The sequence below is a fragment of the Pteropus alecto genome, unplaced genomic scaffold (assembly GCF_000325575.1).
Source record: "Pteropus alecto unplaced genomic scaffold, ASM32557v1 scaffold67, whole genome shotgun sequence".
In the NCBI taxonomy this organism is placed as follows: domain Eukaryota; kingdom Metazoa; phylum Chordata; class Mammalia; order Chiroptera; family Pteropodidae; genus Pteropus; species Pteropus alecto.
Window position 1 is genome coordinate 1,369,927 of NW_006441061.1, and position 12,162 is coordinate 1,382,088.

General features: G+C 55.0%; 1 long non-coding RNA gene across 1 annotated transcript; it reads right to left on the reverse strand.

Moving 5' to 3' along the window:
- Nucleotides 1-10,380: 10,380 nt before the first annotated feature.
- On the reverse strand, nucleotides 10,381-11,996 carry LOC112484781. Its single transcript, XR_003048197.1, has 2 exons — nucleotides 11,907-11,996; nucleotides 10,381-11,774 (listed from the first exon to the last, which is right to left on the reverse strand). It is a non-coding gene; the product is annotated as an uncharacterized LOC112484781 (long non-coding RNA).
- Nucleotides 11,997-12,162: the final 166 nt, after the last annotated feature.

Sequence of the window (12,162 nt, forward strand, 5' to 3'; positions counted from 1 at the left end):
CAGCCCAGTCCCCCGGAGCCCCGGCGCCTTGGAACCCGGGCAGGTGCTGGATCCTCGGGCCGGTGGGAAGAGGAGAGCCCCTGTTTGCCAATCCAGTTTAGAGGTGGCGAGGGCCACGCTGGGGGCACTGGTCGTTGTGCGCCGTGGACGTGAGTGAGGGAGAAGCTGGGAGGCCAGTGGCCAAGGCACAGGTGTAAGGCGGGAAAGCAGGTTCTCGCCTCGGCCCTGCCACATTTCGTCACTGGAGACCGAATCGCACCTCCCCCCTCTCCCGCCCTCAGTCTCCTCATCTGTGAAGTGGGACTGGTGACCGGTCTTCCTTGCGGGCGGGTCGTGCGTATGAACCGAAGTGGTGCTGGCAAAGCACATGGGTGTCGTGCGAGGCGACCGGTAAGTAGTATCCAGCCTGGAGACCCGGGCGAACCCTTTCTCCTCGGTGGGCCTCAGTTTGCGCAGCTGGAAATGAGAATCGTGGTCATCCCACCCTACGAATTTCCCAATTTTCCGAGGTCTGGTGAGGACAGGAAGGCACTGAGGGCGAGGGAGCTGAGAGAACAGAGCCTGGGGCAGGAGAGTCCCCGTCCTCGCTCCGGATCTGCTCTCCAACCGGGCTGGGGGAGGAGGGAGGTTGAGCCGGGCAGCTCTGAGGGCAAACGGGTCCCTGGGCCTCACGGGCTGAGCTACCGCTCTGGCCTGGGGAACGTCTATCCGCTCACTCTCGTTTTTCAGATAAAAAAGTTGAGATTCAAAAGAGAAAGGAGCCATCTGGCAGCCTGCCCTCCCCCCTGCCCCCCGCCGGGGCACCTAGGGTCCCAGAAAGTGGTGGCAGCAGCGAGGCCAAAAAGCCTCGGTCTTCAAGCCGCGAAATAGCGCAATTGCGCATCTGCAGCGTCGCAACCGACCCGAAGGCCCAGATCTGAAGGCTCTGACCCTTGGCCGCGCCGGCTTCGTCTGGGCCCCCGACCTCAGGCCTCTGTTGGAGCCGGTGCCTTGGTCCTGCGAGCGGAGCCCGCGCAGACCACCCCTCATCTCACCCCGCGGAATGAAGGGTGGAATCTGGGGCTGGCTTGCTGTGCCAGCTCCGGCGGGTCACTTCGCTTCTCTGAGCCTCAGTTTCTCCGCATATAAAATGAAAAAGATGGGCCCTCCAGAAGGGAGTCTGCGGTTCCCATGAGATCCGTGGATGAATCTTGGGGAGGGGGGAGAACAGGGGGTCAGAGCTGGGGCTAGTTGCAGCCCCCCTCCACCCCAGACCCTGAGAAAGAGCCGGAACCGAGGTTTGGGGGCCACTGCCTCTGGACAGCTCCCCATCAGGGAGGGGTCCTCAGAAAGAGGAAAACAGGAGTGGCACCTCCTCTGCAAGGGAGTGAAGGGGATTTAGGGGGACAGTGGGGTGGGGGTCCCCAGTCAGCCACTCTAGGGTAGAGCTCACCGGGGTGTCCTGGACAGTGTTGAGGAAGCCCTAGCAATGTGAACAGAGCCGGGCTGGGGGGCCAGGTGGGGTGAGGACTGAGCTCTGAGCCAGGCCTCCCCTCTCCCTCCTCCTCCACGCCCCCCATCTTCCCTGGAGGGCTCGGGTTGACCCTCCAGGCTCCACTGCGCTTGCCTTTCAGCCCCGGGTTCCAACTCATGTGGGGAATCAGAGCCCCTCACATACCTGCCCAGGGAAGCGGACGTTGACCTGGCCCAGCTACTGACAGACTGACATTGCAGACAGACACGCGAACCCACAGAGACTCGGAGACATCCCCAGAGACAGCACAGACACCCAGGCAAGGAGACCAGAGACCGCGACACACTCAAAGCCTATGAGGCTTAGGCCAACACAGCCCTGTGAACACTGGCCACCGATAGACAGAGGGACACCCGCAGACCCCATAGATCCTGTCCCCACAGGCCTAGCTCCTCCCATCAGCCGCCCACGGAAAAAGAGGGGGTAGCATGGCGGGAGAGCGGGTCCGGGGAGACCCTAGGCCCCTTCTCTGCCCAGAGCAGCGGGCACCAGTCGCGCAGCAGGGCAGGCAATGGCCAGCCCAGGCCGCAGGGAGGCACCAAGGAGGGAGGCTGGCCATTAGAGGCCTGGGCCCAGGCCCTCACTTACGGAGCGGAAGGCGAGCTCTCACGCCGGATGAGGGTGGACAGTGGGCACCGGGGGTCCCGGGAGAGGCTCCGGCGGCCCAGGTGGGGCAGTGGCGGCCGTGGGCACACGGGAACTCCTTCACGCCACGGCGGGCGGCAGGCGGACAGTAGGCTGGCCCTGTCCAACCGTCCTCCTCCTCCCCGCCCTGGGGGGGGCCACCAGAGGCCCAATTGGTCTCTGCCCCCACGTGACTCTGCAGGCCTCTCTCCTTCTTTGTTGGTGTTTCTCTTCATTTAGGTCTGTATTTTTTTCTTCTCCTAAAAGAAGAAAAAAAATACCCCTATCTAACTGGGGGCCGCGGGTGGGGGCGGAGGCCAAGGCACTCTGGAGGCCTTGGCCAGCTGGCTGCTCCAGGCCGCTGTGGGAGCCCAGAGGCAGGGTCCCCTCGTAGGCGGGTAGGCAGCCCCGCTTGTTAGTGACTGGGTGGGAGTGGGGCCTGATTTATGGGCGGCTCCCCCACCCGGCCTGCAGCCCAGCCTCTCTCCCCTTGAATGGCTCCCTCCCTGGATCCTGGCCCGGCGGGGTCCGGTCTGGCCCAGGCATGGGAGTGGAGTCAGGTCGGGCTGGCGCGGAGGCAGGGGCATGGATGACTTGACCAGGTGGCCCTGCGACTTTGGCCTGGTCTTTTCACTCTTCCAGAAGGTGAAGAAAGGGAGAGGGGATGGAAAGGCAAGCAGGTGAGCTGACTGACCACCTTCCGTGTGCGTTCCATGCTGGCTTTCTGAATGTCACTCTCCACCGTGGGCTGCCGACGCTCCCAGTTGCTCTGTGGGAAAGTTGAGGCTGTGTCAGGTGGTTGGGTAAGGTGGCCCCGGATTGGGCCGAGTGGGTAGCTAGGCCAGGAGAGGGTAGGGCAGAGGGAAGAGGTTTTGTCTAGAAGGCCAGGCCTCCCCATGTAGCCAGGGATGTCCCTGTCCAATCCGCAGGCCCAGACAGGGCCTGAACTGTCCTGGGCCCGTCAGGCCGAGATGGCTGCTCTGTCCTGCCCCTCTCTCGTGCGTGACGCCCTCTCTTGAGCATTCCTGTGTTCATCTTACCTCCACTGAGTGCACGCTAGGTGCCAGGCACAGAAGAAAAGGGACGGAAAGGGGAGAAGGCTCTGTCCTTGGAGGATTTACCCCGCCCCCAGCCATTCATCCTGGGCAGGGGGCGGGGGGCAGGGGCACAGGGGCACCTTGGGGCAATCACTGTCGAGAGCCCCCCTTTATCTCAAGAAATAGCAAATCACACAGAACACCTCATTTGGCTTAAGATGAAAGGGATTTTTCTAGATGACCGAAGCCAACTATATTTAAAACCTAGTGTGTCTTCCTCATCATGTCACTTAAAACATTTTTTGTCAAAGTACATACAATAATTTTGCTGACCATCAGAACTAACTGATTCTACCAATGAATATGTTCCAGTTCTACCTATAACATAATATACCACTTATGTCCCATTGTGCACGACCTCCTAATTATCTTTTTCAGAAGTTCTTACAAGGTACACTTCTCTTACATGTGAATGAACCTAACTGGTCTCCCCACTTCAATGCAATGATTTTGTTTCTGGATTAATACCATGCAAATGTCCCCGCAAACACCCTGTATCACTGACATGTCACATACATGTAACAACCACAACGGTCATGGTCCTTTGTACGTCTTTTGAGGTACTTTGTGAAATGAGAACCACTTCACCTGTCTTCTTAAACAGGACAAATGGGGTCTTTTAACACCATGGGGCCGTGGAAAAAAACCAGCCTCGCTTCGCCAGTCTCCTGGTGAGGCCTCGAACCCGAAGGAGAATTGCTAAGGGACCAGGGGCAGAGACTCTAAATTCAATCCCAGGGCTGCCATTTTCTAGCTCTGTGAACTGGGACCGGTCACTTCCCGTCTCTGGGTCTCACGTCCTCTCCATAAAATGGGGACAAAAATGAGATAATACACACGCAGTGGCCGCCTGGCACGTTGCGTGTGCTCATTAAATGTTAGCAAAACACGAACGACAAGCTGAAGGACTGGCAGTCTGTCCTCAGGGCCCCTTTCTGTGTTGAGTCTGCGATCACAGCATCATCCTGACACTGTTTGTCCTTCTGAGAGAGAGTGACTCACCCCATCCTGGGGAACCCTCAAGGAAAGGCTTGGGGCTGATTTATCTCTGTGTCTACAGCAGCCAGCACAGAGCGAGCGTCAGTGAGCGTTTGTTGAATGACTGCTTGGCCTCCGCACCAAAGGCCCCCCACATGCTGCCCGCAGGTGCAGCGTTCTGCTGCCTGCTCCCCCTGTTCTGTTGCCCTCTCTGCAGGCAGTCAGCTGTCATTTGCCACTGCGCAGGCCGGGTGCTCCTCACCCCTCATCACCCTGTTCACTGCATCCCCTGCCTCTGTGCTGCCCCTTCTTAGCCTTCACCTATACGGGATGAGGCATGCTGGGAATGGCAAGGCCCTAACACAAAAGTGCCTCCTATATGCTGGGTCCCCTACCAACCGGTCCATACCTGTGGTCAGTCTTGAACATTCTCCACTATTTTCAGAGGCAGGTAGTATTTTCCCCTCATCTCCCCTGAGCATCATTTGAGAGATGAGGACATCTTCTCAAAGTCACAGAGCAAGGGCGTGATGAAACCAGGATTCAAATTCAGATCTAGAAGACCAGAACCTGGACTTCCCAACTCAGAGTCCTCTCCACTTGTCAGAGCCCCTGGTTGGCCTGTCTGTCCTTTCCTTCAAGCTCCAGCCCAGATGGTCCCAGGCCATGAGACCCACCCAGAGGGGAAGGAGAGGGGTATAGTCCTGACCCAGGCCGTCCCCTCCCTTCTTCCCTCCCTCCCCAAGCAAACAAAGCCCAGGGTCTCTCTTCTAAGTGGGGACTTTCCCAAAGTGCCAGGCTTGTTTCCTGGAGGTGGAACAAGGAACAAACAAACCGGAGACCCAAAAACTGAAATGGAGAGCAGAGGGAAAGAATCACTCAGAAATTGAAACGAAGAGGAGGAAGATGGACAGAAAAAGAAGCCATAGAGAAGGAAGACAGGAAATGAGAAAAGAGAGGAAAGGGAGACCCAGTGATAGCATAACAGATCCAGAGATGGCCAGAGAGAAAGGGGGAGGAAAGGAGAGAGGGTGAGAGAGAGAGAGAGAGAGAGAGAGGAGGGGGCAGAGAGGGAGAGCCAGGCATGAGAGAGAAATTCAGATAGAAGAAATGGGAGAGAGACGGAGACGGAGAGATGGACAGACAGACTGAGGCAGAGAATGAGAAAAGAGAGAGGGGCAGGGCCAGGAGCCGGAGGCAGAGGGAGTGTGGATGTGCAGACCCCTCAGAGGGCAGTAGAGGGGGTGGGGCTGCTGGCAGCAGCAGAGGCTGTTTCCGCTGCACCCCTTATCAGCCTGCTGCCAGATGTTCAGATCCGATGCCAATGTCAGAGAAGTCCATAGTGCGGGGTCAAGGCCGTGGCCAGCGGGAGCCTCAGCTGCAGTGTGGGGAGGGGGGTGGGGGGATGGCAATAGACCTGCTTGCTCTTCCCCCTCTGCCTCCTGGCTCTTTGGGCTGGACCACCTGGTGGGGGCGGGAGAGACCAGGTGCCTCTGGGGACTTCTCTAGTCTGACAGCAGGGACTTGTGGTGGCCGAGTGGGGTTCCTGGCAACACGTGGACGTGTACATCTTTGCACACTCCCACATGCAAAGCAGCCCAGGGATAAATGCGCACAGACGCAAACTCGTGTACGTGAATGCACAGAGCTCACGGTCCTGCAGGAGCTGGAGAAGTGAGGACCTGTGGCTGACGGGCTTCCTAGGACACGCCCTGCTCTCCTATGAATCTGCATGCCCTCCAAGGCTGGGCCGAGGGACCCGAGACCTAGAACGTGAGGTCTGGTGGAGACCCTCGGGGGAGATGTCGGAGCTGGGTGTCTGGCGGGGCTGGGTCTCCAGCCTCGGCCCGGGCCTCTGCACCACGCTCCTGGAGCATGCAGCGCAGCTGGGGCCCCTGCCTGGGGTAGTTTATCTCACAGTGCACACGCTCGGCCCTCAAGGGGTGACCCAGCCTTGCTCCCCACATTCCTCTTCAGCCATGCAGCCGGTGGCCCCCTTCCCGCCCACCCCCCCGCCCCCCAGGCTGAGACAGGGCCTGTGCTTGGGGGTGGTCAGCAGCAACCACTCAGAGACACCCTGCTGCCCTCTGGGCCCCAGCCCTTTGCAGCCGAGTCTTTGCTTCTCTCTCTGCTTTTGTCTCTGAGCGTCTGTCTAATGTCGTCTCTGCCACGATGAATCTGTGCCTATCACTGTTTTGGCCTCAGTCTTCCTCTAGGAAGGTCTCAGTTTGTTTCTGTTTCAGTCTCTTAGTCTGTCTCTCTTTAGGGTCCTTGAGTGGGACCAAGTCTGGGGATACCTCTGCTCTTCTTTCTGGCTCCTAGCGGCCTGCCTCAATGGGAATATACGGGAGAACCAGGCTGTGGGAAAGGGGGCGAGGGGGCAAGGGCCTGGGCAAATAGAGGCCTAAAACCCATACTGGGTGAACTGGGGCAGCCCAAGCAGCAAAAGCCCAGACCCCACCCTGCACACCCCGCCCCCGCTACCGCCACCTGCTAAGAGCCCAGGTAAGACATCCATCAGGGCCTGGAGCTGGTGGCCTCCCCTGAGCAGTAGAGAAGACTGGGGAGTAGGAGGAAGAAGCTGGGGCTGGAGGGCTCCTGGCCTGAGGGCCTCCTTCCTGTTTGTAGGGAAGTGACTGCCTCAGAAAGCTGCTCAGGGGAGAGGAGGGAGGCCATGGTGACTTCCGGGAAGCTGGCCAAGGGCCCGAGGCCACCCTCCCTGTGCCCACATGGGGCCTGCTGGCCCTGGCTTAAAATAGTGCAGTTCCTCTGCTGCTGCTGCTGCCGCTGCCGCTGCCGCTGCCGCCGGGCCCAGCCCAAACCTTACAGGGCTGCTGGATGCTGCTTGTGTTGCCAGCCAAGGCCTAGGGTGGAGATTCACCCAACTATCCAACCCTCCCCAGACTGAGGCTGGAGGCTATGCCCGGACCATGCGGGTGGGGGTGCGGAGTTGCAGAGAAAGCAGGGGTTCCCGAGTCTGAAACCCTGGATTCAAGTCTCAGCTCCGACACTGACCACTGTGAGGTATCAGCTGGTCCATCTTATCTCCTGGAGCCTCAGTTTCCACTTATATAAGGGCCATTTATTCTAAATGAGACCACATACGTAGACTCTTCAGAATCTTGCCAGGTATAACATGGACACAAAAAATGCGAGTTCCCTTTGCCTCTCTTGCCAGCTGTTAATCAAACTCCTCACCCTGAGGAAGGCCTCCTTGGAGCTTCCCTTAGTTTCTACACTGCTCCTAGGACGAGGTGCTGAACGGGGAAGGTCTGTGGAGAGGAGCTTGCACGAGGGCAAGGATGGGGCTGTGGTCTCCATGGTGAGACTTGTTGCCAAGGGAACAAGACTCCAAGAGCCCTGGGTCTGACAGTTGGGTACATTTGCCACAGGATCTCAGAAAGGCTGATTTTCGGTGGACCTAAAACCCTGGTGGGCAGCCAGGCCAAGGCCAGGACAAGCCAGAGGTGGCTTCTGGCTCTGCTGGGCTCCTGTTGCTGGGGTGTGAAGGGCTGCAGCTCCCCTCACCAGCTTCTTTTTATGGATTGACTTCATGGAACCCCTACTTTGAACCAGCCACGGTGAATCCTTAAACCCCTAAGACAAGACACAGGCACTGCCATCTCTATTTATCTGTCAGGGAAAGTGAGGATCAGAGAAAGATCTACCTGGGTCAAAGTCACAAACAACTGGTAAGGGGAAGAGCTGGAATTAAAACTCAGGTGGTGAGCCCCCCGTGTGATGTGCCTGCTGTCACACAAACTGAGGGAAGTGATCCTTGGGAGAGGGCTCCGTGGAGCCACATCCAACCTGATCCCAACACCCTTCCCTGCCATCACATTTGGGGGTTTCTGGCTTCAGACTCTGACATAACCCAGCAGTAGGCACTCAACCAGTACTGGTTTATATTCATTCCTGAGGTTACATACAAGTTATACAACCTTAGGCAAATTATTTACTGTTTCTGGCCCACGGTTTCCTTATCTGTAAAATGGGCTCATCACAGCACCAACCTCACAGAGTAGCTCTGAGGAATCAGTAACTGATTGCAGAGCAAATGCTTGGCACAGTGCTTTCCCTTGCTCTGCAATTGCTTATTATTCTTTCCTTCCAGTTTATTGCCCGACACTCAAGGAAACCAAAAGCTCACCATCAGTTAAGTAGCAATTTATAAATTTAGAGTAGTGTCCTCAATTTTATTCCATGGAACACTGTCCCAACAGAATTCTACCAGGAGGAAGAAATGTTCCATGCTCAAATACTTCTGGGTACACCCTGGGCTAAACAAAATTACAGATTCCTTCAGGCAGGACTTCTCAGAGCCTTTAAAATGCCAACGAAGGTTGAGCATCAATCAGAGGAAGGTAAGTACAATATTTCCCAGATTTCTGGCAAATAGAACTCCCACTTCTTTTCCCATGGAGCCACCTTGTGGGTCATCTCCATTCTGAGAAACCACACAGATTTGGTTCTGCAGCGTTTTATGTCTATTTGGGACAGGACTGCTTTTCAGATGTTCTTTCGCCTCTTACAAAAATTATTCCTTTATTAGTTTCATAGAGTCCTCTGTTTATTTTGTTAACAGCAAAAAAAGTTCAACCAAAGGCCGTTACTGAGCTTTGTTACAAACTCGACATTCATATTCAGCACTATTGAATTGCTAAGGCCGGGCAGGGAGGAAGCCTGTTGTAACTTTGGTATCAGATAGACCTGGATTCAAAAGCCAATTCTGCCACTTACTCATGTGTCATCTTAGGCAAATGGCTTAATTTCCTGGAGCCTCAATTTGCTTAAGAGTGAAATGGGGCTGAGACCTATGGCTTGCAGAATGGCTATGAGCATTACAGGAGACAATGCACGTAAAGCACCAATCACAGTGCCAGGCACTCACTAGGCGGTCAGCAAATGTGTTCCTTCTCCTGCTTGCACCTCTGTGTCTTATCTGTCCCCTCTTGTGGGGGCATGGAATAGTCTATTAATTAGTTCTGCAGCATTCCCTTTGTTCTAAAACCATCTCTTTCAAACCTCAAGGGCTCTCTGGTCCCTTGCGCTGGAGGAGGCTGAGGTATGGGAAGGCAGCTGGTCTTCCCCTCGTTTCACACATGAGAATTTAATAGGCTTTGATCAGACTCTCCTCAGCCTTTATCCTCCCAAACTGAGGAGCCTTCATCTTTCCCATCTGTCTTTATATAACCCTCAGCCCAAACTCTGCCACTTCTCTGATCATATGAACAGTGGGACTACAGGATAGTTGGGCAGATCTGGGTTCAAGCCCCAACACTGACACTTCCTGTATGACTTTGGACACATTCCATGACTTCTCAGAGCCTCCATTTTCTCAGCTCTAGAAAACCTCATCTATTTTCCAGAAGAACAGATATTCGTCGGCTGGCCCATGGTGACACGCACTAGCAGACCATCCACCAACACACTGATATCACTAACACGCAGCTCTTTCCTGAGACTTAGCAGATGGCTTTCCTTCCCGACCCCTGAATGTGACATTCAAGGCTCCCAAGGGCTTCTTCAGCCTCGTCTTGCTACTCCCTTCCGTCTGCCACCATTCATGTCAGGCGATCCCGTTATGCCTGAATAGTCCACATATTATAGATTCAACCCCGTTGTGGACCCCTCTACCTGGTCTGTCCTCCTGTCTGGTGACTTGCGTCAAGGCCCACCTCCACTGCTCATCTGTGAAACCCTTCCTGAGTAGAACAAGCCACCTCCCTTTAGGCCATTACAACCCCATACACGTCCTCCATCCCAACCCTGAGCCCACCGTACTGCACAGGTCTGTGTCTGCCTCTCCCGCTGGACTCACTTCCTCTAGCTGTGCCATTTTCTGGCTTGGTGGCCTTGAGCGAGTCCCTTCACCTCACTTAACCTTCGCTTCTTCATTTGTAAAATAGAGATAACAATCCTTTAAGTTTAAGGAGGTTCAGGTTTATGAAAAGTTCCAACACAGCGCCAGGCACAGAGCAGGCACCTCAGTCAGTGCTGGTTCACCGGTTCGAGCAGGTATGAGATGCTCCTCTGCCAGACCCTCAGCAGTGGGAAGTGGGTAGGTGTCAGCTACAAGCAGGAGCAACAGATCTGAAGACATGAGCTAGCTCCGTAGGACACCCCGTCGCCCCTCCCCAGAACCCAGACAAGCTTCACAGACAGATGCCATGTGCAGGATTCACATTTATTGGTTCAAATACAGTACCTAATATTGTCTAAACATGCATTTCACACTAATTGGTCACATTTCCACAGGTAGTCAATTCACAGAAAAGGGCCCATCCCTTGCCAGCTGGCAGGGTGGGAGGTAGCAGAGGGCCTGGGTAGCCTGCAGAGCCCGCCAACTGTCATTTGGTCATGCAGGGTTGATGGAGCCAGGCTGGCGGGCAGCCCTTGGCCGGCCCTTTGGGGACAAGGGCTCAGAGACATCCGTTTACTTGATTCCTACACAGGACTGTGGGTAGAGGTGGACCTAGGATAGGTCGCCCAGTGCTAGGCTCATGGATTCATGTGCCACCAGAGCCCCCGACGGTGGGGTAGTGGGAGGCGGTGCTTCCTGTGCCCTGAATCATAGGAAGGAAAAGGAGGCCTCTTCAAGGGGGTGGCTGGTCCCCGGCTGGGCAGGTGTGGAGGACTCCCCAGACATGGCCCAGACATCACAACGCACCCACAAGCCCCTATCGCAGGCCTGGGATGGCAACACAGACAAAAACACCAACACGCCAGGGCGGGCAGGGTTTCTCTCCCCACAGAAACACGTAAACAGAGCAGGAGCTGCAGTGTTCTTTTCCCACAGGATTTCTCAGAGAGGAATCGACCAGGATGTCAAGAGGTAGTTTTTTTTTTTTTTTCTTTTTCATGGAAATTTGAATCAACAACATTATCACCTATTATAAGACGTTTCAGAGAAAGAAAACAATGGTCACCAAAGAGCAAAAATGATACTCTGGCTGGCAGGGCTGGCTCCAGGATATGGAAGACCAGCCTCCACCAGTAACATAACTTTTTTCCTGGGCTTGGAGCAAGCTCCGGCCTGACTCACAGCTTTGCTTTGAGCCTGCAACTGATTCCTAGGCAGGCTGGGGCCCATTTAGGGCTGCAGGCCCGTAGGAGGCAGGCCATACAGGGACTGGATTTGGCTGAGGGACCAGGTGTCTCATGAGCCGGTAGAGGCAGGGCCACTGTGGCTCATGTTCCAGGACAGCCAGAAGTCTTCCGGGCTCACGGCGGCCCAGGTCTGGCCAAAGAGGAAGGCCCAGCTCATTCCCAGATGTGTTATGCTCTGGGGCTCCTGCCTCTGAGGAAAACAGTCTGGGTCTGGCTCCCAAGCCCAGAAAAGAAGCTGTTGCTTGTGGCAGCCAAGAGAGGGGTTTCTGGGGACCCTGTAATTAAATACACATCCCTGAGCTGTGGCCCTAGAAACCCTTGTCTCAAGGCTAACCAGTTTCCAGCACCTGGTGGAATGATTGCCGTTTCTCATCCTGAGACACAGATAAAACATCATTTCACAGACACTGGACATTGATGCTTCAAGCCGAGGAAAAAGGGAGGAACGATACCTGCAGGTAGAGGGGAGTGCAGGGGGTGCTCATGGATCAAGCTGGGGAACGGAAGAGTAGTGGGTTTTTTGCTTAGCTTTTTGTTTTAGGGTTTTGTTTTTGGTTTTTTTTTTTTTTTTTTTAGGGAGGAACCTGCAGGTAGAGGGGAGTGCAGGGGGTGCTCATGGATCAAGCTGGGGAACGGAAGAGTAGTGGGTTTTTTGCTTAGCTTTTTGTTTTAGGTTAGGGTTTTTGGTTTTTTTTTTTTTTTTTGGTTTTGTTTTTTACTTTAAAAAATCAATAAAGAAAATAAAAGAGCTAGTCTGAAAGACTGGATTTCTTAAAACAATTGCAAAAGTTTAAAAAGCAACAAGGAAAAAAGACAAAGACCAGGGGCCCAGAGCTAACG